At 34.9% G+C, this 27,794-nt stretch overlaps 1 pseudogene; it reads left to right on the top strand.

Annotated features, from left to right (window-relative positions):
- The first annotated feature begins 9,737 nt into the window (after positions 1–9,737).
- The window catches only part of LOC124895410, a 30,906-nt pseudogene continuing 12,849 nt past the window's right edge, over positions 9,738–27,794 (top strand).

Raw genomic sequence — 27,794 nt, 5'->3', positions numbered from 1 at the left:
AGTATGCCGCAAGGGTTGGAGTCTCTGATTCTGATACGCCACACGGCACTAGGCCAGCTTAATATAATATACCTGGATTGGTAAATCACGATTTTGGGAAATGAGTTACCTGAACTCGTCCTCTCTTTAGAGAATCACCTAACATCTCTTTATGCCCAATTTTAGCCTTTTCTGAACATGTATCATTCTGCAATTCTAAAACATAAAAGTCTGATTTTTGTATTAGTCTGTGTCTGTTATGGCATTGTCTGAGTTCGTATCGTCATACCAAGACTTGCAAGTCATTATTCTGAGCCATATATGATTATTTCATTCTAAAACAATGTTCAAGCCACTTGATCATGCATATAGTGTAAGAAGAGTCATATCTCAAATCATAAGTCAAAAATCATGCAAAGGCTTTCCATTCATTCAATAATATCAATAAGTAGTGGCCAACTTCTCAAAAACATTCCTGAAGTTTCTTTGTTTATCAATCTCAACATTTAAAATCATTAAAGTATTCCTCTCTCCCATTCTTAATCATCATGAATTTCACATAAGACAAATAGTATCTTGAATCATTCTGTAAACCATAAAATGTAAGGATTCATAACTTATAAATCAAATAATAAAGTAATGGGAGAGGGAGATTGTATATTTCATGCTCTCGATTCACAATTCACAATTTTCAATGTATACGTACATATATACAATTCAAATTTATTTGGAGGAAGGCCTAAAGACCAAAACAATACTATTGAAGCTTCTAAAACATGAATGTATTCATAAATTCAAAAACCCCTTTCTTAAAATCATGATTTCTATACCCATGAGATTTTTGAAAAGCCTTGCGTACCTCGATTATGAAGAATAATAGCTGATCCTTGAAGCCTACCATTTGGGAATTCCAAAACTCCGATCAATTTTGAAAATCCATGGTTGAATCTTGAGTTTCTTGGAGGAGAAGTATATGAACTAGGGTTTTTGTTTTGAGGGAAATCTTGAGAATGTCGTATATTATGCTTGTAGATGTCTTAATCTCCTGTTTGGACAATTTAAGAGACCGGGAAAAAGTCTAAACTACCCTTGTTAACTTCTGAATGAAATAGAAAAAATCTAAATTGGGAACTTGATCTTATGGGTCACCGCGACGTGCCACTATCGCGGTGGCTCACTAGAAAGTGACGAATGGGAATTTTGCCCACTTCGTGATGCGCCACCATCGCGGAGTCTCACTTGAAATTGACCATCATCATTGACACCCTCTCCGTTATGCGCCAAGGATAGAAATGACGGTGTGTTACGACTAGGACTTAAATTAAGCGCAACTCCTTCACCGAGGGTTCGTTTTGGACAAATCTTATGTCGACAGAAAACTTATTCGATTATCTATGTAATGAAAAGTTGAAATATAAGAAATTCCATAGGGAAATAAGTATAAATCATTCTAGAAGCCAATACTTGATACTTTAGGGATAAGAATTTAGCTAGGAAAAACTTCGGGGCGTTACAATAAAATGGGACCATAGAGATGTTATATCCTCTTAGACTTGATACTTGGACCATAGAGATGTTATTTCCTCTTAGACTTGATACTTGGCCCATAAAGATGCCATTTCCTCTTAGACTTGATATTTTTGGCCCATAGAGATATTGTTCCTCTTAGACATGACGTTGGGTCCTTAGTGATGATTTTCCTCTTAGATGCGATGTTGGGCCTATAGAGATGCTACCTCTGTTTAGATATGATAGTTGGTCTAGAGAGGTGATATTCCTCACTATCATGGTGAATGACCTTTATATATGAAATGACTTATAGTTGCGTCATGCTTATTGATATTATGCCTCTTATATGAGAGATGATTATATGCTTATTGATATTATACCTCATATATGCGAGATGCCTCCTAGATATGAGATAATTAAATATATGCTATGACTTATAAATATGATTATAGAGATGAGTTTCAGATATGTATATGGACCAAAGGCCATGATGATGATATTGTGATTATTTCGGACATATTATTGGACTGGGGGTCGATAGATGATACCAATTAGACATTAGAGAAGTGTTTATCCATGTTGAGGATGCGGCTACAGTTCATGAATACATATACATCTGTGTTTGTACGTATACACATCTCTTCGGTATGGGACGGAGGAAGGTGTGGTATGACGCTTATGATTTCACTGATTAAATACTGCTGATGGCATACATAGATTCGATATATTCATGATTATTATATCGGTTATTGATGTGATCTAGATGAATGCAATCTTATGACTATTCTTCCTAATTATGGTATAAGCTATGTGGTAACTAGTTGTCTATTAGGTGACTATAGTACTTGATGCTTAGAATTCTAAATACATTAGTTAAAGAGACTTTCTTAGTAATATGGTAGCTAACGACTAGGGTTGATATGTGGCTATGAAGTTGGGTTTATCGATGGTAGTGATAAACAAGCATAACATAAGTTCCCAAGACTGGGCACTTTGAGAAACATAGACGTATATATCATAAGTTAGCATAAAGTCGGAATTCATGTAGTCAATGATTCAGACAAGAATTGCTACTTGAAGTTATTGCTCCTCATTTAAGAACTGAAAATGGACATGAGTTTGCATAAACCTTATCACTTTGGCTAGACCCCATATAAAATGAATCGGTAGTATATAAAAGGCATATTTTTCATAGAATCAAGCACGATGTGAGACATGGATGTATGAATCATGAGCATCATAACATAGAGCTTGGATACTTGAAAATTAGATTATTGAGACATCATTGCTTCTAGTTTTGAGGTCGGAACATAGACACAGGTTGCATAGAAAACTCGAACCTTAGTCATACGCATGACTTGAATACATAAGAAATTGATAGAATGACCTCTTAAACTGAAGTAGGAGGAGTTTGCTTGAACATGAATAGATTTATCATGACTCTTTCCTAAAACTTTCCACCGTGAGAAGATTCAGGAAATACCTTAACTCATCATCTCCCTCTTAGATCAAAGTCACAATCCTAGACTTAAGGACATAACCTCTCATCAAATCTATATCCACAACTCTTAACCCAAAAGGGTGGGAGTATCACTATACACATTAATTCTAGGCTCACACTAATATATGATTATATGAAAAGTAATAGCTTATTGTTATGACATCCTCCTAAGGGCACTACTCTTAGCTTTCACTAGCCTCTATAGCTATCACCCTACAACTCACACTCTCATGAGCATAAACACCCACACTCCTTATCACATAAAAATCCATTCTCCATTACTTAACATACTCGCATTAAACCTCTAATTGCATAACTCACAACTTAACAAAATTTGTAGAACTACCAAAGGGTCACATTGCCTATATATATTTCCTCAATTCTGCTCTAAAGAATATCATATAAAAACTTCCTAGACTTCCTCATACTACAAAATTCAAGAACAAGGACTAGGTACATATGACACTTATATCTATAACACCTTATGTAACAACATGTTATCTGGGGTTCAACTTATTCTTGTATACCTGACACTCTTATCCACTTAATGACTCATCCACAATTCATAGTTTTAACGCTAGTCCTCATGTGTATATATATCATAATTATCCACTCATTTTTTCACAAGTTGCCAACCTATGCTATTGCACACATCAAATAAATCCTACTAACTTACTACCACAAAACATGAATCATTAACCTTAAGCTACTAGTCTTACCACCATAATCTACTTCTAAAGTTCAAGTCTATTAAATAGCACAAATCATGTACCATCAGTGAAGCACGCCACATATTCTACTAGTCCATTAAATGGGTAAATCAACTCAAATTCCTCATTTTACCTAACTACGACCCATAAGTTCATTCTTACCACAACAATACTTCCACACCTTAGAATCTACCACATACCTTCTCACATGCAGTACTAGTTTATAACTACTAGAGAAAAGAAAATAAAAGGGGTAAGGTCACATAATAAGGATAGTTGATCTTAATCTTATAATATAATCCATTACGATCTTATTAGCATATTCTACTTTATCACATCATATTTATTTACCCATAGATACATTCCCACTACCTTCAAATTCCATAAACACCGATGAGTCTCTACCCATAACTTATTGACTAATCTACCCCTTTTCATTTACCAACTATAAATGATTTCAACAAGACTACAACCACCATAACTTCCACTCTGAACTCCTCTCCTATTTTAAATAAATAACAATCATAGCCAATCACTTCCTCCGCACACCATCATACAATCTACAAATATTGCTATAACATTAGTTAATCACGATAAAAGGGCAAACCACCCCTCAGTTAAGAGTTATACAACTAAAACTAACTTCATTATACAAAAGTTACCCTCAGCCTGACTCCTAAATTATGACTTCATATCACTAAATTTGGGACCATCTTACTACTAATAGGTTATAGCACCTTAATATATACAACTACTCGAGTGGAAATTCTGTTCCAATATTCTGTTACATATCTATACCCTTAAGCATGACATCTGCAATAAGGATTCTGAAAGTGATTGAATACACTTCATACCTCAGGCTCAAATGCATGATGAACATAGATAGTGGTATACACTTGAATCAACACACACCTTAAGCACTAACGGACTCCTCTCAAGTCCTTGTGCTATTTCATAACTTTATGGATAACTCAGTTAGAAAGGACCATATAATTAGGGATCTAAACTCTTGAACTTGTATCGCCTCGACAATGAGGAATAGCTAATAAAACTAGAGTAAGGAAGAAATTTAGATAACTTCTATATGGAGAATACAATGGCGTGATCTAAAGTATGAAAGAATGGGAAACATCTCCAAAATGCTCGGTAGCCACCTGATTATAAGTGTGAGGCAAAACGCACCCATAAGCAAGACTCTACTAGAAAAGGTTTCATAGATACCTTGGGACCAAGAACCATGTCCTAATACCAAACTAGTCATGACTCAAACTGAGGCACTGGCCGCGATGGGTATCCTGAACCACGAAGGCCCGAGAGACCCCTTAGCATACTATCATAAGCATAATTCATACATAAATTAAAGTACGGAAGATATAGTAATAGTCAATAGAAACTTATAAACCAAAGTGTGTCAATGAAGTTGTGATAAGACAATACTCAACAGCTCGTCTACGAAGCCTCTACTGATTGCTAATTATCTAAGTCAGTTGAAGGCCCCTAGCTAGACCATAGATAAAAAGAAATCAATATATAAATACGTATCTTTTGAAAGATGGATGGCTCACCAACTCTGTCATATCCCAAATGTTCTACCACGTGATGGACCATGGAACTATACCTCAGAACCCATAATATGGGGGGGTCAATACTTAAAGAGTATTGGTATATAGAACGACCCAAAAATAACATATATTTCATGTAACATAATTGAGAGCATTGTAAAAATAATTTAGCATAATATATATATATATATATATATAAGAAAAAAATATAGGCAAAATTTAAAAGTTTCAAACCACTCATGTGAAAACGTAGACAACACTCTTTGTTTTACTTCTGATATAGACAATACACCCTATATGTCTATAATCCCATGGGCTATATGAGATCCTTCCTTAACTCAGCGGCCAAACCCCCAATCCAAGTTTTCTGCAAGGATTGGAGTACGTAATAAGATGGAGCATTCCTATATACCATGTCATAAAAGAATGTTTCTCCTTACTGACACACTATATTATCAGAAAGTATGCCTCCTTACTAACATACCATTTTATAACACCTGCATTGGCAAAATACTATTTCAGCTAAGAGTTCTTTGAACTCGTGCTTTCTTCGGATAACCATCTAACTCTCTTTAGGCCTATTTTTAGTCCTTGAACATAATGCTTCATGCTTATAAAAGTCCATTTCTAATTCTATTAAGGGCATATCATAACAGGATATTGTCATACCCAGATTTCCAAGTCATTCAATCATACCATATCGTATCCATAGTTCTTCTTATTCAAAAGCATGTTCATTACCACCCAAAAGATTTAAACTTAATATGATAGATTTATTATATTAAATATCATATGAAACTTATACAAATAACTCTCTTTTTAAGACTTTAACATATGGGGGGCAATTCTTACATAAAAACACATACAATTCTTCATTAAGAAACAAGAGCCTTTATATTAAGAATCGCCTCTTTGGAAACATAAGAAACAACAAAGTATAATTGATAAGAGGCATTTATAACTCTAGAAATATAATCATTCATAAAGCATCCCACAACATTAGTTATACGTAAATCTCATGATAAAAAAGAGACTTATAATTCATGCTCTCAAACCCATTTCACAATTTATAACACGTTAAGATAATAAATTTCATCATGCTAGGGAGATTTCATAAATCATGCTCTTAAAATCACTTTTCAAAACTCATAACATATGTACACCTTACCACAATTCAAGTTCATGGAAACACCCCCTATTAATTTTATAATTTCATCAAATACAGGCTCATGATGCATACTCTTCAAATGATTTCCCAAACCCATTGCATATACATAAATATACATGTTTAAAAGTTATTAAGAATATTAAACTTACACCCATGAGAGTTAGGATAGTCCCCCATACCTTTTGACAGAGAAAAATCAAAGAGAACGCAGAGAAATTGGTCCTTGGAGATTAAAATTGTCAAACCCTGGGTAGTTTCTCCTCTCTTTCTTGTGGAATGATATTTAAGGATTTACAAAGGTGATATAATGTTTTTAGGATCCTTTATTCTTGCAAAAAGTATTAGGAATGGTTTGGAGATGTGAAAAGATCCCTTTGCCCTTAAAATAACTCAAAATGAAATACTTTTTGACGCTTGGGAAAGTCTTGGTGGCACAAGGCCAAAGCAAACCACAGGGTTTGTGGTTCAAGGCCAAAGAAAACCTCAGGGTTTTCGGAACAATTCCAAAGCGAACCTGAGACAGTGTCTCACTAAAACACTCATAACTTTTGACTCATAACTCGGATTGACAAACGGTTAGTTGCGTTGGAAAGAGTACTCAAAGAACTTTAGTATAATATATAATGGGACACATAACTCATTATATTCTAGGAGTAATGGTAATTGGTAGTTGACCCAAGAAAAATCATATACCTAAATTCAATAAATAGGAAAGTGCTCAACTCAGCTTTGAGCTAGGTGATACTTAAGACTCAATCTTCGAAGATGTTATCACCCTAAGAAATCATTATTAAACCTTATTTATAAGTATAAACCCTTGGGTTTGGTTCTATATACGTAGGAGCGATGGATGAAACTCTAGCCTAAAATATGGGGTGTTACACATTGTAAAAATCATTGAACTCTCACTACAAAACTCCAAGCCATTGTTTGTGCAAAAATACTTTATTTTTTGCTCTCTTTGATTCTCAAAAAATATCTTCCGCTCCTTAAATTCTTCAAAAGCATTATTTTTTGTCTTTAAGAAATGCCTTTCATGAAAAATCATAAATGAATGTGAGAAGGTACCTCTTTTTACCCTTTGATGAAACTTTAAAAGGACCCTATAAATCTAAATAGATGTAGTCTAGCACCCCTCCCATCTTGTGCTTACCAGTACTAAAGCTGACCTTCTTCTACTTCCCTATGATGCAGGGCTCACAAAATTCAATTGTGCTGATCTTCTCACCATTCAAAAGATTTTGGTTACCCCGCATCTACTATTTTTATATTCATATATAACCCAGTCTCATTTGCCATAATCTTGCCTTGTCATCATTTGATAGCTACACGATAGATGCTTTAATAGAGCCAATAATGGTTCTTCCTATAAGTATATAAAGTTCATCATACAACTTGGCCTTCAGCATGACTAAAGAACCATTAGTCACCTTCATAGTTCCTCCTTTACTCATATTCTTGTAGCCTTATTTATCCAAAGTATCTAGGGAGATCAATGTTTTCTTTAGATCAGGAACATGATAGACTTTTATAATAGTCCTCACAATTTTATCATGGCAGCGAACCCGAACTAAACCAATACCAACTACTTTACAAATTGCATTTTTGTCCATTACTATGGTTCCTCTACTTTTCTCGTAACTATTGAACAAATCTCTTTGAAATGTTATATGCAGAGTACAACCAAAGTCTAGCATCCATTTGTTGGCATAGGATCCATTATTGCATGACATTGTAAGTACATATTCATTATCAAAATCATGTACCTGTTTAATAATGAATGCACTTGTTTTTTCTTTGGACGTTGATGATGTGTAATCTCATCCAAAGTGCCTCTTCTTGTGGAAGCTCCAACACACTGCAGTCTTTTTATTCATATGAGACTTTGTTCTATGCTTTGATTTTCTCCTTTTCCGTTGGCTAGTACGGCCTTGCACAAAGAGCATGCTGGCTTCATCATCTTTGTCTTCTTCAAAACGTCTCCGCACATCACTAGAGTTAAATTCTTATCACACTTTCTCAAGAATGATAGGCTCCTTTCTATACATCATTGAATTCTCTATATCATGATATTTTGAAGTAAATAAAAAGCACATGTTATGATCTCCTCATTCTTTTTAAAATTCGACAGTCTATAAGTCCTTGACAAGTTTGTTGAACGCATCTAGATGGTCTTGCAACAAAGTACCTGACTATGTCTTAAATGTGTGAAGCTATCGTAATTGTAACAACATCCTTGTTGTCACTGATCAATCTTGGTAAAACTCTTGCAGCTTGTCCCATTATTGCTTGGCCATCTCATCGGTACCTATACTTACTTCACAGAGCACGTTGGGTGCAAGGGATAGTTGGATTACACTCAATGCATCACCTTCAATCTTTTCTTTGTCTGAATCTAATGTACCATCGGGGTACTTTTCATCAATTGCATGGATTGAACCTTCCCTCCGCAGTAAAGCCATCATCTGAATCATTAGATATTAAAGTTGTTATGCCTACTAAATCTATCAATTTCAAACTTCATAGAACTCATCGTTACTTGTTTTTCTCTTCTACTATGGATAGTACCTCTTCTACTACAGATAGTATTTTGAAATACAAAACACCAAAGTAATTCTTTTCTGATGTGAAAGTTGAGACTATGCTGCAACCACAGAGCAAACTCAGAAAAATCTTATCTCTGATACCAATTGTTAGCGGAAAAGTAAAATAAAGAACAAAAAAAAAGAACACAAGCTTTAACATGGTTTGAATTCGAATAATCCTACATCCACTAGAGAACAACTTCTCTACTTTTATATTATTAATAAAGAAAAGAGAGAATCTCAATTACACCTAAGAGAATTGCTATCTCGACTCTCTACTCTTATAGTGGATTAACAATATTTTTTTGGGGGGACGATCTTACAATAAATAATATCCAACCTTTTATAGATGACAAAACCTGGGCACCAAGTAATAAAACTTGTCCACTATGTACAAAATAAGAAACGAAAAATAAATACAAAATAATCCCTTCACGAATGTTTGCTTACTCTCTAAGTTTACTTCCTTGCCAAGTAATTTGGTATATGAGATTTCCTCCACATGGATTAGACCCCACAAAAGATCAAACCAATCCTTTCAAGATGGAAAGAGGACATTTTAAGGCATTTCTAATACGTTAGAGACATTTTTGACATTTTTTATTTATAATTACATTTTTATTTAGCTTCTCAACATGTACTTTCCAAATAAAATTAAAGTAAAAGCATTACCTAATTTCATTCAAAATATTAATGTGTTGACTATCATAAAACATAATCTTAATGTTGATTACTAAGTTTTCGTGTAAAGGGGTAAACAAATTCTCATTTTTTATGTGTTCTGAATAGCAGCATTTGCCATCTCTGCGGAAGCTAAATCTCAGCTTCGCTCATTATCTGATACGAACACCAGATTTCACGGGGATGCCAAATCTAGAATATTTGAATCTGATGGAATGTACAAGTCTTGAAGAGGTTCACCATTCCATGGGATATTGCAGAAAACTCATTAAGTTAAAATTGTATTCCTATGTATACTTTAAGAGGTTTCCATATGTCAATGTGGAATATCTTGAATCTCTGAATCTACAAAATTGCTCTAGTTTAGAGAAATTTCCAGAAATAATTGGAAGAATAAAGACGGATTTAGAGATTAAGGTGAAACCCTCTGGGATAAGGGAACTATCATTATCTATCATTCAGCCCATAAAGCAACAGTTTAGGTATATGACGAACCTTATAGCTCTTCCAACCAGTATTGACACGTTGAAAGGTTTGGACTTGGACCAACTTCCAAGCCATTTGGTGAAGATAAAAGTGTCCTGCTCAAAACTTGAAATCTTGCCAGAAGAGATAGGTGATTTAAAAAACTTGGAGGAGCTTCAGGCCTCAGAAACTCTAATCTCACGACCTCCGTCTTCCATCTTTCTCTCGAACAAGCTCAATTTCTTGTCTTTTGCATATCAAAAGTCATGATTGCACTTTGTGTTTCCTCGAGTGAATAAAGGGTTACACTCATTGAAAACTCTGGATCTCAGTAACTGCAATATAATAGATGGACGACTTCCAGAAGGCATTGGGTGCTTATCCTCTTTGAAAGAATTGAATCTGAGCGAAAATAATTTTGAGCATTTATGTCACGACCCGAGCCGGTGCCCTAGCCGTAACAAGCATCCCGAACCATGAAAGCCTGGGCGCTCTTCTAAATCTGGTAATCATGCACAATATTCATATAGTAAAATAAAATTTACGAAAAACAATACAAGACAATACGATGGTCAGACTCATATGCCTGAATAATTTAAAAAGAAGTTCTGAATATTCTAGACATGTGACACCCTCTGTGAAATCTCTAACATTACAAGATCCATCATAAGTCTAAAAAAAACTGGGACAAGGCCCCCAGTCGAACCCAAAACAAAATGTAATAACAATGCTCTAGAACAGGCCTTCTAAAAGAAAGAAGGCTCACCAACTGCGCACTGTTGTCTGATACTTCTATGGTTTAGCGGGACCCCTGGACTGAGCTTCAGACCCTGAAGTATAGGGGGACAATACAAAAGTACTGGTATGCAGAGCAATCAAAAATAATGAATTTATATATATAAAACATAGGTGAGAGCAAGTCATAAAACAATGTACATGAAGTAATTTAAAATACATGGGCAAATCTCAAAAGATCTTAAAACAATCTTGTCAATGCAATTCCATTCTTTATATTACTTCTGAACTAGGTGGTACACCCTATATTTCTAAAAGTATCCCACGGGCTATATGGGATCCTCCCTTGAATCGGGGGCCAAGCCCCCAACCCGAGTTTGCCGCAAGAGTTAGCGTTTCTGATTTTGATTCTGATACGCCACAGGGTACTAGGCCAGTATATAATAATATACCCATATTGGCAAAACATGATTTCGGGCAATGAATTGAGTGAACCATGCCTACTTTGGGTAACCAACTAATTCTCTTAGTGCCCATTTTTATCCTGTTCTAAACATGCATCTTTCTAAATTCAAAATCTGAAATCTGAAATGAAATCTGTATTCTATTTTGACTTTTACCATGACCTATCTGATTTGGTATCGTCATACCATGACTTGCAAGTCTTATTTCTGAGCAATAAGCTATCATGTTACAGTATCTTCTTTCAAAACATAAAGTTTGGACCACCATACTTCAAACATTTCAAGGAGATTCATACTTCAAAACATTTGTCAAATTATATAAAGAATCTCTATTTTCAACATTTCAATAAACATGTGGTGGTCATGTATTTTTGACAAACATACAATTTTTTCATTATATATTTTCAACATTTATCAACATGTAAAACCCTCTCTTTTCAATTCAAATCCATAACCAAGTCATAAACAAAAATCAAGACAGTTGTATCATGCTTCTTAAAATTGCATTCAAAATAATCCATATCATATGAAAAAAATAGGAAATCATTGCAAGAGAGGGATTCTATATGTTCGTTCTCTCAATTAAATATTCAAACCCAATTTCATACATACATATATATAAGTACAAATAAATTTGGGGGAAGGCCTCAAGACCAAAATAATAATATCATTAAAGAATTCATAATGCAAGATTGTATACATAATTCCAAAACCCTTCACAAATTCATGATCTCACAATGTTTAAATGGTATTGAAATAATTTTCTTATGCCCATGTAGTTTTAAGAAAACCCCACATACCTTATGTTATTTAGTTTGAAAGACAAAACCTGGATCTTGACTCTTTCCTTGAAGATCTTCCCTTAGGAGGGTGAATTCTTGATCTGTGGAAGAGAAGTAAACTTGAATCTTGTTCTTGGTACTTTTGAGAGAAAGATTGAATAAAAGGGGCAATTTATGCTTCTTGGGGCTGAAATTGTATGTTATAGATGAATTTTGGGTGAGGGGATATGACCAAAATTCCCCTAAATCCATTAGAAACTGAAATAACGTGTCAAGATTGAGTCGGCTTACTACCTCACACGGAAAATGCTATAACTTTTTACTCGGTTATCGAATTTTAGAAAAATTGGTATCGTTAAAAAGCTAATTCAATTATATACAATTTGGTGGGTCTTGAGCTATAAAATTCTATGTGTATTAAAAGTTATACACGTTCAAAGTAGACCCTTATAGAATAAAATATCCAATTTTGGATGAAGGAGAGGTTCTTAGCTTAACATTGTTCTATGTTATAAACCAAATGGGAGAGTCCAACCGAAAAGACTAGTATAATAGGTAGGAGAAACCATCTGGCTTATAATCTGCTTAGCATTTTTTTTTCAATGTGGGACAATTGGTTCATAACAATCGCCTCCACTTGAGAACCAACGACCTCGTTAGTCATGGTTGAGCCCAGTTAGTCATAGCTGGCACCCCTCTTAGGTCCAAGCCACCACTCCTGGAGCACAAGTCACCACTCCGAGTCATGGCTCCACGCGTGGATCGATCCTCCTTAGTCATGGCTATGCCCAGTTGGTCACGGCTGGCACCCCTCTTGGGTCCAAGCCACCACTACTTGCACACATGCCACCACTCTGAGTCACAGCCCAACACGTGTATCTGCATACGTGGATTGATCTTCGTTGGTCATAGCTATGCGCAGTTGGTCACAGCTGGCACCCCTCTTAGGTCGAGGCCATCACTCTTGGCGCGCAGGCCACCACTTCGAGTCACAACCCAATGTGTGGGACTCTCAACAAGAGCACCAATGTTATAAATCAAACGGGAGATCCTAACCCAAAATACCAGTCTAATAGGTGGGAGAACTCATTTGGCTTATATTCTCTTAGTATTTCTCTATTTTTCCAATGTGGGATAACTGGTTCATAACAATCACCTCCGCTTGAGAACCAACGACCTCGTTGGTCACGGATGAGCCCAGTTGGTCATGGTTAGCACCCCTCTTGGGTCCAGGCCACTACTCCTAGCACACAGGCCACCACTCTGAGTCGTGGCTCCACGCGTGGATCGATCCTCATTGGTCACGGCTATGTTCAGTTGGTCAGGGCTGGCACCCCTCTTAGGTACAGACCACTACTACTGGCACACAGGCCACCACTACGAGTCATGGCCCAGCGTGTGGCTCCCCACACATGGATCGATCCTCATTGGTCATGGCTATGCCCAGTTGGTCATGGCTGGCACCCCTCTTGGGTCCAGGCCACCACTCCGAGTCACGACCCAACGCATGGGACTCTCAATGAAAGTATCAATGTTATAAATCAAACGGGAGAGACCAACCCAAAAGACTAGTCTAATAGGTGGGAGAACCCATCTGGATTATAATCCCCTTAGCATTTCTCTTTTTTTTTCAATGTGGGACAATTGGTTCATAACAATTGCCTCTACTTGAGAACTAACGACTTTGTTGGTCACGGCTGATCCTAGTTGGTCACGGATGGCACCCCTCTTAGGTTCAGGCCACCACTCCGAGTCATGGCTCCATGCGTGGATCAATCTTTGTTGGTCACGGCTATGCCCAGTTGGTCACGGCTGGCACCCCTCTTGGGTCCAAGCCACCACTACTGACATACAGGCCACCACTCTGAGTCACGGAATGTTATAAACCAAACGGTAGAGCCCAACCCAAAAAACTAGTCTAATAGATGGAAAACCCATCTAGCTTATAATCCCTTTAGCCTTTCTTTTTTTTTCAATATGGGGCAATTGGTTCATAACACTCTAGATCATTTCTATGAACATTTTTCACCTCATGATCACTTCATATACAAGGTGAAAGGTCATGACACATGAATCTAAATATAAACCATGGAATTAGAGCTTACACACATAGGGACGACGGTTCAATTTCTAGCTAGAAAATGCGGGGCGTTACAATTTGCCTCGAAGCGTATGTCAACTTGGTGCTCTTCGATCCTTGACCCTATCATATTGCAAGAGGCTCAAAGAGTCACCAGGTTTCCCGGGGATGCCAAACTTGGAGATTTTGAATCTGTCAACTTGTATAAATCTTGAAGAGGTGGACGATTCCCTGGAGTATTGCGGAAAACTCATTGAGTTAAATTTGTGTAGTTGTGAAAGACTTAAGAGGTCGCCATCTGTTAAACTGGAATCTCTTGAATTTCTGAATGTAAGTGATTGCTCTAGCTTAGAGAAATTTCCAGAAATCCTCGGAAGAATGAAGCCGGAGTTAGAGATTCACAAGACATGGTTGGGGATACGGGAATTACCATCATCTATTATTCTGCACCAAGCTCCTCTTACGAAGCTAATTTTGTGTGGCATGAAAAACCTTGTAGCTCTTCCAAACAGCATTGGCATGTTTAGAGGTTTGGTAAAGCTAAATGTGTCGTACTGCTTCAAACTTGAAAGCTTGCCAGAAGAGATAGGTGATTTAGAGAACTTGGAGAAACTTAAGGCTAGAGCTACTCTAATTTCTCAACCTCCATCTTCCATTGTTCGCTTGAACAAGCTTAAATTCTTGAGTTTTGCATCTCAAAGTTCAGAATTGCACTTTGTGTTCCCTCAGGTGAATGAAGGTTTACGCTCATTGGAAATTCTGGATTTCAGTGAATGCATTATAATAGATGGAGGACTTCCAGATGACATTGGATGCTTATACTCTTTGAAGGAGTTGGATTTTAGCGCAAATAAGTTTGAGCATTTGCCTCGAAGCATAGCCCAACTTAGTTCTCTTCGATCTTTGGACTTAAAAGATTGCTATTGGCTGAGACAGCTGCCCGAATTTCCAGAGCAATTAGATAAAATAGATGTAGATTGTAGGAGTGATTGGATCTGTAATTTGTTGTTTCAGAATATATCATCATTGCAACATGACATCTCTGCTTCAGATTCCTTGTCACATAGAGTCTTTACCAGTTGGTGTTATAGCATCCCAAGTTGGTTCCGCAGTCGGGGAACTGGTACAATGGTATCAGTCAATTTGCTTGAGAATTGGTATGTGTCTGACAACTTCTTGGGATTTGCTGTATGTTACTCTGGCAAATTAATTGACAACACAGCTCAGTTAATTCCTTTATGTGATGATGGGATGTCGTCGATGAACCAGAAACTTGCCTTATCCAATCATTCAAAAAAATCTTCAATCTCTACTATTAATTTTTTTCGTGATACCCTTTTTTGGATTGTGGGATCTAGCTAAGGCAAATGGAAGAACACCAAATGACTATGGGCACATTATATTATCATTTTCAGAAGAATTGGAGGAGTGTGGACTTCGTTTGTTGTATAAGGATGAACCAACAGAAGATCATGATAAAGCCAGTAGCTCCGCTCCTAAAACATTCTAATATTCGTGGGAGAATGGCCCATATCTTCAGAAACATTGTAGCTCTTTTATGGGACTCAGGAATTTAGCTTAAAATATAGGTAATATTCTCATATTTGTGTTCTCTCATTTTTTATGTAACTCTCTCTTTGTATTAGCTACAAAGTCTTCTTCCAAAACCAATAAATTTTTCTTTTCATCCATTCATTTGTTTTTCCTTTTTGTTCTTTCTTCTTTCCCATGTTGGCAGGATCTCGTCAATGGGTGATGTACATATCAACAATGAGTTATGTCATATGTGTGTTGATGTTAGAAAGTTGATCTGCCATTCTGAAAAATTTTTCACCAGTGCAGGCAGCACTAATACAGTCGCAGAAAAATGAATGATTCACACCAGCTCGAATTTTCTTATGGTCAGTTAGAAAGAGCTATTTTACCCTCTGCTATCGTAACAGTTTTCTAAAACCCCATCTTCAGGTCTTGCATTGGAAATAGATGTTAGCTTTCTAAGTTCTATGCTTTACTCAAAAAAAATCTTTTGACTTGTTCATTTATGGTGGTTCTTTTTTACAATATAATTTGCTCTAAAAATTGTTTTTCGAAAGATGGAACATTGTTTCTTTAGTTTGTCAATTGGAGTCTTTTATATTTCCTCATTTGTTGTCAACTTAATTTGTACAAATATCCATGTTCAAACTCTTGTACCTAAACCATTGATGGCGAATGCTTAGTTTAACTGCATTCTGCATTAGGTAAAGTGCTAATTTTGGTCCACGAAATAGAATTTTGTTGGGATTTTGCAGGCCACTGCATTTGCTGAAGAGTTTATTCGGCAACTTCATCTACAGTTGTCTAAGCAGAGGCAAGAGACTGAAGTTGCGAATTTAGTTTATGCAACTAAAATTGAATGCCACAGATACTTACTGCCATCTTTTCTGTAATAAGCTACTCTTCATCAGGAGCTGATGTTCACCATTTCACTTGCAAATTAACTTTCATTTTGGAAAAAACAGGAGTTACGTGCACATTACGCAACTTTATGTGTGACTCGGTTTAACATTTCCGCATTAGCCATTTTCTTGTCGTAAGGTAATGATCATGCTCTAACTTTACAAATACACTTTTTCATATTTCTACATAAACGTGGAGGTTTAATTTAAAGAGGGATTAAAATAACATTTTATAGAATAAACAATAGTAGGAAAGAAAACATTAAATATGTATATATTTTTCTTAGTAGAAGTTCCTGCATAGCGAAATTGCTGTTTCATTAAGTATTAAAATCACCCATGTGTCAGATAAGTCATGGTATGTAGACCTGTGCTTCATCATTGACTGCTTCTTTTGGTAACTGATTAATTTTATAACCGACAGTGATAATTACATAGAAAGAAAATCACAACTGATAGCGGACCTGCCACTAGCATTCTTAGTAATCCATTCAATCTCATCTCCCACTTAAGAGAGCCAGTCTATGAGTCTTCTACCAATCCAGGAGTTCGTTTCATACATGAGATGAATAATGACAATAAAAAATAAATGGCTAACACTGTATTGACACACAGAGCAATCTTGACGTATGGGCATGCCCCATTTTGTGAGCCTATCGTTTAGTATACAACCTGTCCACGGCTAGCCAGAGAATGCATATCCACTTAGCAGCTTCCAAGGTTATTACAAATCACTCTCTTCCAAGGTACTATCTGAAAATCACCAAGCAGTTCCCTGCACAATTTATCGATAGTGAATTGTTACATGTCTTCAATGTCCTGCATGGTCAGTCATGCCAGCTCCCCAGAAAATATATTTCTTAGCTTTAAATATATTGTACACAATGCTTGTCCTTTTTGCAGAGTTTTGAAATAGCAGCATTATTCCATATTGACAAATCACTGATATTAACACTACCAGCTGTTGGAAAGAGGAGCTGGATTGGGCCAATAGAAATGCCCGAGGGATGGGACCGGCAGCCACTATGTTTCGAATGAGCTTTGCAGCTGTAGTTTATCACATCTGGATAGAAAGGAACCACAGGATTTTCCAAGCCAAATCCACCGAGCCACACATGATAACGAGAAAAATAGTGCAGGAGATTTTTCAGAAAGGTTCTATGAAGTCTTAGCTCAATAGCAAACTAGCAGATCTCCACAACTATCCTTAGTTTTTTTGTTTTTTCCAGTTTTGCTTTGATGTAATGGTTGATAGAATAGATAACTGATTGGTTGCTATGCCAATGTAGTTTGAATTTGTACTGAATGTAAACACTTTTGGTAATAAAATGATATTTTAATTGCCAAAAAAAAAAAAAACAATACCAGCTGTTTGAGGTCTGCAGAGCTTATCCCATGTTATTAGTGACTTCCTTGAGACATCTGCACTTCCATTCCAAAGGAATCTTCTACAAAGAGCTTCCATAATGTGTATCACTTTCTTTGGAAAAACAAAGACTTGTGGCCTGAAAGTATGGATAGAGAAGAGTACACCTTTAATCAACTCGAGTCTGCCTCGGTAGGATAGATATCTAGTTGTCCCGATTGTGATCATTCCTAGTAATTTCTCCACCATTATTTTGCATTGATACAGGTGAGAATCCCTTAGTACTTAGGGGGATCCCTAGATACCTAAAATGTGTATAGAACTTGTAAAATCTGTTGTTGAGTGGCAATCTGCTCGCCACAAAAAAAAAAAATTGAGCATCTGCTAACATTTCTTGAGGCTTCAGAAAACTTTTGGATGCACTCTTATGTTGCGAAGTTTCTTATTGGGTGATGGATTACTTCTGGTAGACAATCCTTTCAACAGCCTTTCACCATTTTTTTGCAACAAATGGGACAGTGGGGGATCCATTAATGTTGATGGAATATGATGCTGTTGTGATACAGTTCATGATCCAATTCACAAACATAGATGAATAGCCGTTACAGAGAATCACAAGCTTTCTGGATATCTTTCTTCATCATGCATCTTGGGGAAATTCCTTGTCTCCCCACACCCTTTCACCATTTCATCACTTTGAAGTATGTTATCAGTAATTAGTTTACATGGTACAAAGGCTGACGGACTTTAATCCACAATAGTATCCATTATAGGTTGCATTCTGTTAGTGATGATTCTAGAGATTATGTTGTATAGAGCAGTGCATCATGAGATGTGTCAGTACTCTTTAATAATAGCTGGATACTTTTTAGGGTCACAGAGGTACTGTTCAATAATTTAAATAATCTCCCAGTGTCAAAAAAATTCGAAACTGCCTCAGTAACCTCTTTACCAATAACTTCCAAGGACTAACTGAAGAAACAAGAATTCATTCCATCATAACCTGATGGTTTTTTCACATTAACATCATTGAGAGCATCAGCTATTTCTTCCTTAGTGACAGGCTTATTAAAAATTTAGTTGTTAGGTCCTATTTAGGGAATGACCAGAAGCCATAACATTTGTATTATCCTCCTCAGTGATATGAGTTTCCTGATTTTACTCTGAGCTTGTCTACTTTTCATGCTACCAAAATAATACTTGGTATTTGCATCGCCCAATCTTAGCTATTGCATCCTTGAGTTTTGTTCAAGTATATTTTCCTCTATAAGCAGCCAGTGTTCCAGTCTCTTTCTTAAATACAAATATCTCTCATGTTATGGCAGAGAGGTCAGAGAAAAGATGAAACAATTGAAGATGCGGGCAGCGGACAAGCTGGAGTACAAGAGGAAATTGAGGTTCGTGATATCCCTTTCAGTTCTTTTTATACTACTTCCTTTGTTTCAATCTACATGACAATGATCGACTTATTCTTATTTCTATGTCTATGAGGCAATGTCACTTTCAACGTTAAAAGAGTTTCCAAATACTCTTCAAAAACACAGACTAAAAAGAAGAGTCTCATATTAAATAGAACTAGTTTACTACCCGCATGATGCGCGGCAAATGATAGGAAAACAATTATGATAAATTATATACCGATCAATAAATTTATGTTCTTTATTTCTATTTATTAATTGTTTACTATTTAACAACAAAAATTATAGATTCAAACTTATGGAAGTTCAAAATTCTACAACTATTCATTTGAATTACATATATTTATTAGCTTACAACTACAAATATCATTTATTAGCTTTCATTATAATTAATACTGGCTAAATTTCATTCATGTTCACTTAACTTTGTATCTATTATTCAAAAGTTACTTTTTTTTAATTCATTTCATCTATGGTCAATTAACTTTATATCTATTACGCGAAAGTTACTTTTCTTTCATTCATTTCATCCATGGTCATTTAACTTTACTCCGACCATCACAAAAGTCACTATGACTGGATTTTACAATAATTTCATCAAAAAAATAATGTGAAAACTTTAATTAGTTTTAATTTTTAATTTAAGTAAATATATAATCTATTACTCATGTCTTGACCCTTTTTATATATGCGCAACCCAATTTTTCTTATGGATTATTTAATGAAATAATACCAATTTCTTAAAGATTAGATTACCTAATGAAGACTATTTTCATAAAAAAAATTTGGTTGATATTTTTATGAAATAAAATTATACTTATATATTCTTAAAATCCTCTAAAGTTGAGACATGTGTTGGTAAATTATTTTTTCCACTAATATATTATGGCATTTAGTTGATAAAATTATTTTTCTCCCTCTAAAATTGTGACATGTAGTTGATAAATTATTTTTTTTCATACATTCTTTTTCTTGTCACTTGAGTCTTTGCATTCGACATATCATAATAATATGATAAACTACTCTATTTATTGAGTTTGTTTTTATATTTTTAATTGTTTGACTAATCGATTAATTCTCTTAAAAGTTTTTATTATAATATTCAATTTCTGATAAATTACATATTGTTTAATTAATTTAATTGATAAATATAAAAATTAGATATCCTATAATTTCTTTATCTATTAAAGTACTTATATTTTATAACTTTTATTAACAAAACTGTACGTTAATATAGCATTATTTGTAGAAATTTTGACAATGTTTATTCAATGACACAATTAAAAAGATTTTATTTTAAAACTATCTTTAGTATGTTGATTTATCTTCAAAGAATTAAAATAATTTTTTTCTTAAAATAATATCATACATGTATTTCTATTTTATGTATTTTGAAGAATTTATCTTGTTTATCACTCTTTTTCGATGCACTTTTTTGACAGATGAATGCAATATTATGAAATATTTCCTAAAAATATCAACCAAAATTTTTTAAGTAAATAGTCTTCATTAGGTAATCTAATCTATTAAGAAATTGGTATTCTTTCATTAAATAATCCATAAGAAAAATTAGGTTGTGCACATATAAAAAAGGTCAAGATATGAGTAATATATTATATATTCACTTAAATTAAAATTAAAAACTAATTAAGGTTGCCACATCATTTTTCCGATGGAATTATTATAAAATTCGGTCATAGTAACTTTTGTGATGGTCGGAGTAAAGTTAAATGACCATGGATGAAATGAACAAAAGAAAAGTGATTTTTGCATAATAGATACAAAGTTAAGTGACCATGGATGAAATGAATAAAAGAAAAATGACTCTTATGTAATAGTTACAAAATTAAGTGACCATGAATGAAATTTACCCAATTAATACCCATCAATATGAGTCTGCCGCATTACATAGCAAAGCCACAATAATATTTAAATTACATTGGCAAATGACAAACTTGTAATTAAATCTTAATACGTGCTATTTTCTTTTACTCCTATAGGCTATATACACATAAATTTTTTGAGAGAATTAATTTACAAACATTTAAAGAGCAAAAATAACAGAAGCTAGTATTGTCTTTTGACTTTGAAGAAATGAACGCAACCATATCTCCCACCCATATGTACTCTCTTCTTTCTTTTATGCATTTCCCTACTGCAAACATTCCATCGAGAAGAACTCTAAGATGACCTTAAAAGTGCTTTAATACAAAATCACGATACATTACATTTGCTTCAATGCATCAATTGCCACCACGTCTAGAAACATCTTAATGATAACTAAACCTGCCATTACAAACGTTGTCATGTCAATATTATTTGATAAGATGTATAAAAATGAAAGTCGCAAATGATGGACAACTTGGCAAGTCGTTTACCTATTGTTACCTCATTTTTGACACATGCATTATTTTGAGCTCCTGGAAAAAAAAATTTAATAGAAAACTCTTCTATATATAAATCACACAGGACTCAAAGCAAGAAATTGACTCTGTATAAATTGATTCTTTTTTTTCCTTGTTGAAGTTCAAAGCAAGAAAACATACATGATACTTGTAAACACGTTCAAATCCCATGGCCAGTCCCAAGATTTATTTTGAGTGAAAAGAATTTAGTAACTCCTTATAAGAACTTGATACTGAAAACTGGTAATTCTTAAATGCCATCACTTGAGTAAAATTGTTATGAATAAATTTGAAAATTGTTGTCATATAACATTCACATAATCGTTCATAAAAATGAAACGAACTCTTCAATTACCGATTTCTAACTTTTCAACCTAGAAATTAATAAAATGACATGTTTTTCTTATGAACTCTTCAACAGGAAAGCATATGGGAGACATAAAGAACATGTTTTCACAGCCTTACTCTCTACGACATTAATAAAAGGATGACCTTCACTTCAATTAAATACATGGATTCACAAACCTTTTGACGGTTGCATGGATTTGATCTCCCGCAAGAAAATAAAATCCTAATCTGCATTGGTGTATTATTATTTGCAGGAAAATCATAGGACATTGGGAATTATGCCTGCAACTCGACTTAAAAGTTAATCAATATCTCTCAGCAATGCACCAGATCTTAAGTTTTTTTAAATGGCTGCAGCTATTTGTAATTATTTGTACGTTCAATATTGAATGCTCATGCACAATCAATTAAGAATTTACTCCAGTATTTCGAAAATTTTAAATGTGTATGGATTAGAATTAGATGTCTTGTTCTTTGTATCATAACTGAAAAGGAAGAGTAAAGTAATTAAGAAGAAAGACATTAATTTCCTCTCCTTTTGAGGATTTTTTTTTATCCGGATTGTTTTCTTAAGACCATGAGGGGCTAATGCTAGATTCTGTCCTTCTCTAATGTTGTTTCCTTTCAGCTTCTAGCATGATGACTGTTGGTTAGAAGATCCAGACATCACAAAGTCGGCTTCAAGATTATTGAAAATAAAATTACTCAATATAATCATCCTTAAAATAATGGACCATATGTGGTTTGCATCCTTCCTATTATATCTGCAAAGGAAGCACCTGCTCACATGTAAATTAGCACTGCTGCATTTGTTATACTGAATAAACAAAAAGTTCACATCGTGAAGTTATCTAATCAAAACAATTATATTCATACAAAAAATTTGAAGAAAACAGAAAAGATACGGAAGCTGATGTGTCATAAAATAATCCAATGGAGCTTTTAAGCTAATGATATTAGAACCTTTTGCTAAGCGAAAGAACCTCCTAGAGTATCGAACACCCACAAATTAATTCAAAAACCACGAATATTCATCAAATTCAAGTATAATAGCAGCATAGCAAAGTTGACATTGACTATTATTCAATTATATGAATAAATAGAAACTGTGCAGAGATTATGTACTTTCTTCAAACATTGACTTCACTCGACACTATTTGGTAGCAAAATGACCAACATTAACAAACACCAACATTTATGGACCCTCCAATTGTATCTTTGTTATTATGCATCTATGTAAGCAGTTTTTATCGAAGGATTATAATTAAGACTATGTAAAACCATACTTAGTAAGAGCAAGAGTAGAATGTAAACTAACGTGTTTGTTCTTTAGAATCAAATCAAATTCCATTAGATTTTGTTATCATTTATGTCATGATTATTTTTCTTATGCGACTAACTCTATATTGTACTATCTTATGTTTAATAGCACAAAAATGGTGTTGGAAATCACCTAGTTGACCTGAATTCATTTGCTTACTCTTTCACCTTAAGCTCCTCCATTACTTGATTTTGATCTGTCTGTCTATGGTTTGGCTCCTCCTTCTATGCTTTCAATCCTTCACCTACTATATGAATGTCACAAAAACAGACAGATTCATTAGTATTTATGCAGTAGCCAGTAAGTAGGGTGAAGAGTAGGAGTTAGGTAAATTCAATTTACTTTTAGCACATAGACTCTTATGGTCCGATCCTTTACTAAAGTCCGCACATAGCAAGAACTTTAGTGCACCGGGCTGCCTTTTTCGCATACCTGAAGAATTCTTTATAACTTGTTTTGCACATGCAAATCTTAACCATTCAATCTGTCACAGTACATCAATTCGATAAAATACCTACAAATTAACACTTTTTTTTAGTCCTTTCAACTACAATAATCAATGGATCTTACGTGATGGAGTGATAGTGAGTGTAAATTGTTTATTTTACAAAACTTTATTTTTTACCATCAAGATCAAGTCCAACACTACCACAGAGAACATCTGCAATAAACTATGAGGCGATAAGAATCCCAAACATGAAAATGCTGTAATTCTGATAATATCTCCACGTTTTCCACTAAATGTAATTTTAATAAAGTCCTCTTAAGTAAATATATAACCCTTGTAAAATAAATCAAGACATAATACTTGCTCAGTAATAAGAAGTAACTTTTATAATATGTGTATTTCTTAGGACATAATAAGTATAAAATCTTGCATTCGCTCCTTTCTAATTTCAACACCTCTTCAAGTACCATGATTGGTCCCAAGAAACTGAAAAGTTGGTCATTTTCAAGATTTAATACCATACTCTAAATAAAAACATGCACCTTTCAGTAAAAATTATATCTCATTACATGTTATGACAAGGGTAAAAGAAAGGAAAGAGACTTCTACATTTTCCAGCTAGATATTGACGTTGGCATGCTTTGTAGAAGGTGAGCTCAAATAGAAAGTGCTTCACAGTAATTGGTAATCAAATCTAGATGAAGCATAATAAGACAGATACATTTTTACCTGTTAGAGATAGCTGAAAGTCAAAAAAGTTGATGTCTTATGCGGTTTTTTTTTTTTTTTTTTGTAAGGATGACTATGAATTCGTCACACCTGATAATTAATTTATTCACCTCCACTGCAAGAATGAAAAATTCTAAAGTGAAAACAAACCGTGCGCTTGATTTAAAGGTTTGAGATCATATTCATTCAATTTGACTGGTGTCTCATAGCTTCCATCATTTTAGTTACAATTAAAAATGACCAGTCTCTTGCTTGTTCATCCACTGTTAAGCCACATAATCTTACATGTTTTGTTTTTCAATCGTCATCCGGGCAATTTATAAAAACTCCAAGTGTCAGTACAGTTAATATTCTATATATTGCTCTGTCCACCCACGTTAACCATCGCTTCCTGCAAGCAAACATGTTTAGGTTATAACAGCAAGAACAAACATCTCCAAAGTCAATAACTTATAACATTATCACTTCATTACATGTTCAAGGTAATTTATTGTTGTAACTTGTAAATTTATGAAATATTCAAAATGATACGCACCAGATTTATGTTGGACGCATATGAACTGTCATCCTTAACCAAACCTATTTCAATTTCTGAAGACCTTTGGATGAAACTGATCCTCATTGGTAACAATCGTGATAGTATTTGCGGGACTATTGGATGAAGAGAGGAGCAAGAGAAAATTGTGTGCTTTGTCATGGTGCGAAATTTATTTAAGAATTTAAAATTACATCGAAAAAAGTAATCTACTTGCCATTAATAATTTAATACCAAAAACAAAGACGCGTTCCATTAAAAGATTCATTCTCTTCAATATTAAAGTAACGTACAGTTAAAAGATTCATTTTCACACCCCTTTTTTTAAACCAGAAAAGATTATATTTTAAAGTTCGAAAGGGTTTTTATTGTTAAGTGACAAAAGAAAACGGTTTGTTTCGAAAAAGGATTATTTACATTTTTTGTTCAGAGTCGCCACTTGACATAATCCGGTGTGCCAAGTCACCTTTGGAAAATCCTTTTCAAAACGGTTTGACTCTTTTTTAAAACTAGTTTGTGAACAGAGATTCCGGCTAAGGAATTTTGTTGATCGAGAGGAAGGTATTAGGCACCCCTCGGTCTCGTGGTTCGACCACGGTCACTTGGTGAAGCGTATCGACTAATTTTGACACTACGAATGTAGAAACTACACAAAAAAACACGTAAAACAGTCAAACAAAATAAAAACGAATCAAAAGTACAGTGTCCAGTCCAATTTATACAGTCCAAAATAGAAAAATGCAAAAATAAATCCTATCTAACCTACACTAATACTAACTACGCTCCCGTGTTTTACCCAACACCTCGGGCCTTCCTCACAATTCGTCTTCGCCAACATGATACGTCGGGGCATTCTCCGGTGAATAAATACATCAATCTTCGGGGCATTCCCCGTCCAAATGAATACATTTCAATCCGAAAACATAGATCAACACATTTCAACAAAAAAATACACTTTTGACACTCAACGATTGCAAGTCCTAATTTTGCCTACCCGAACCTACTCTTTACCTATCCAATTCGACCTATCACGATACTATTATATCAATGATATTCAATGAATCACTATAAACTGACGCTTACTTTTATCAATTTCGATTCCACTTCCTACTAATTTCATTTTTTTTATCAATCAAACCTTCAACGTTACTCCGATTCATCCCACATATCAACAAAATCAAATTGTCAAACACATAATTATAACATCATAACACCAAAAAAATTCAAAACTATCAACACACATAATCACATCCAATCCAAATAATCAAAATAAAGAACAGGGAGACGGGTTACAGAAATGGACCTTCCGATAACTGACTTTTGTTGATAATAAAGAAATTCGAGACCGAAATCCTCGAACAAGGAACCCAACTCAAACCTCATTCTTGACTACCAGTTGACTTGACCATGAAAATCCAGAAATTTGAGTTGAATAAAATCGAAACAATACCCACGTACACCTGGAACACCCGAAATAGAAATTGCGACAAAAGCCCCAAACCCGTATGCAAAACTTTATGGAAATCGAATCAAATGGCGTGAGTTCGGAGAGGAATTGACTGCTAGTTCTGGTTTCTCGAAGTGGTGCCGGAGTTTGACGAAAACTGACTGATTTCGGCAGAGAGTTTCGCCAGAAAACTCGGTGACACTGACGTGAAGCCTTGAAAACCAGCAGAAAACCCACCTATGGACTGATCTCATGCCTCTACTCTATCTCTCTCAACCTTATCCTCTCTCTCTCTTGCCTTCGTGAGCTGTGTATATATGTTTGTTGTGTGCTTATATGGTGAGGTTAGTGGACGATGGTGTGTGGAAGAGAAGATGATGAAAAGAAAAGATGGTTTTCTCCCCCCGTTTTATGGAGATTGTCTATTATATATATCTATAAGAGAGTATGTGGGAGTGGAATTCAATTCCATCTAGGTGAGTCATGATATGTGGGCCCCCTATCAATTTGGAAGGATAAAGAGAAAAAAAGGGAATATCCCCTGGGCTCCACTCTCTTTGGAATGTAGTATAATTGTGGAAGGAAAAATGGGGAATCACGTGAAAGAGGAGTAGGTGGGGGTAGTGGTGAAGGTATGGGGTGGTGAGGTAGGTTGTTAGGGTAGGTGATTAGGATAAAGTTTGTTAGGATAATTTAAAAAATAAGATAAAAATTGTTAGGGGTTATTATTTTTGTCATTTTATGAAGGGATAATTATATGGTTGAGGGTACACGATAGGATAAGGTAAAATGAGTAAAAGTGATATCGGAGAGGGAAAAAATTAGGTGTCTACATTATGCCCCCTTTGAATGTAAACACGAAGTGTTTTCAGACAAAGAAGTAGACAACGAGATAAGATTTTGTCCCGACCTTTATTCAAAAGCAAGAGCAAGAGGAAGGAGGGAAACCAGGTCTTGACCTAGGACATCCTACCTATTCAAGTTATGAAAGAAATCCGTCATAGGTACTTCCAAAGAAAGAAGAAGGGCTATACTGAGTTGGAGAGTCGAGTGAGGTTCCATCGAGGTTTCGGTCCACGACTCTGTCATTACATCACAATGAAAATTATAAGTTAAAG

This window comes from Capsicum annuum, unplaced genomic scaffold (genome assembly GCF_002878395.1).
Source record: "Capsicum annuum cultivar UCD-10X-F1 unplaced genomic scaffold, UCD10Xv1.1 ctg81929, whole genome shotgun sequence".
Classification (NCBI taxonomy): domain Eukaryota; kingdom Viridiplantae; phylum Streptophyta; class Magnoliopsida; order Solanales; family Solanaceae; genus Capsicum; species Capsicum annuum.
The sequence above is the reverse complement of the archived record's forward strand: the minus strand, read 5'-3'. Positions and strand labels throughout refer to the sequence as shown.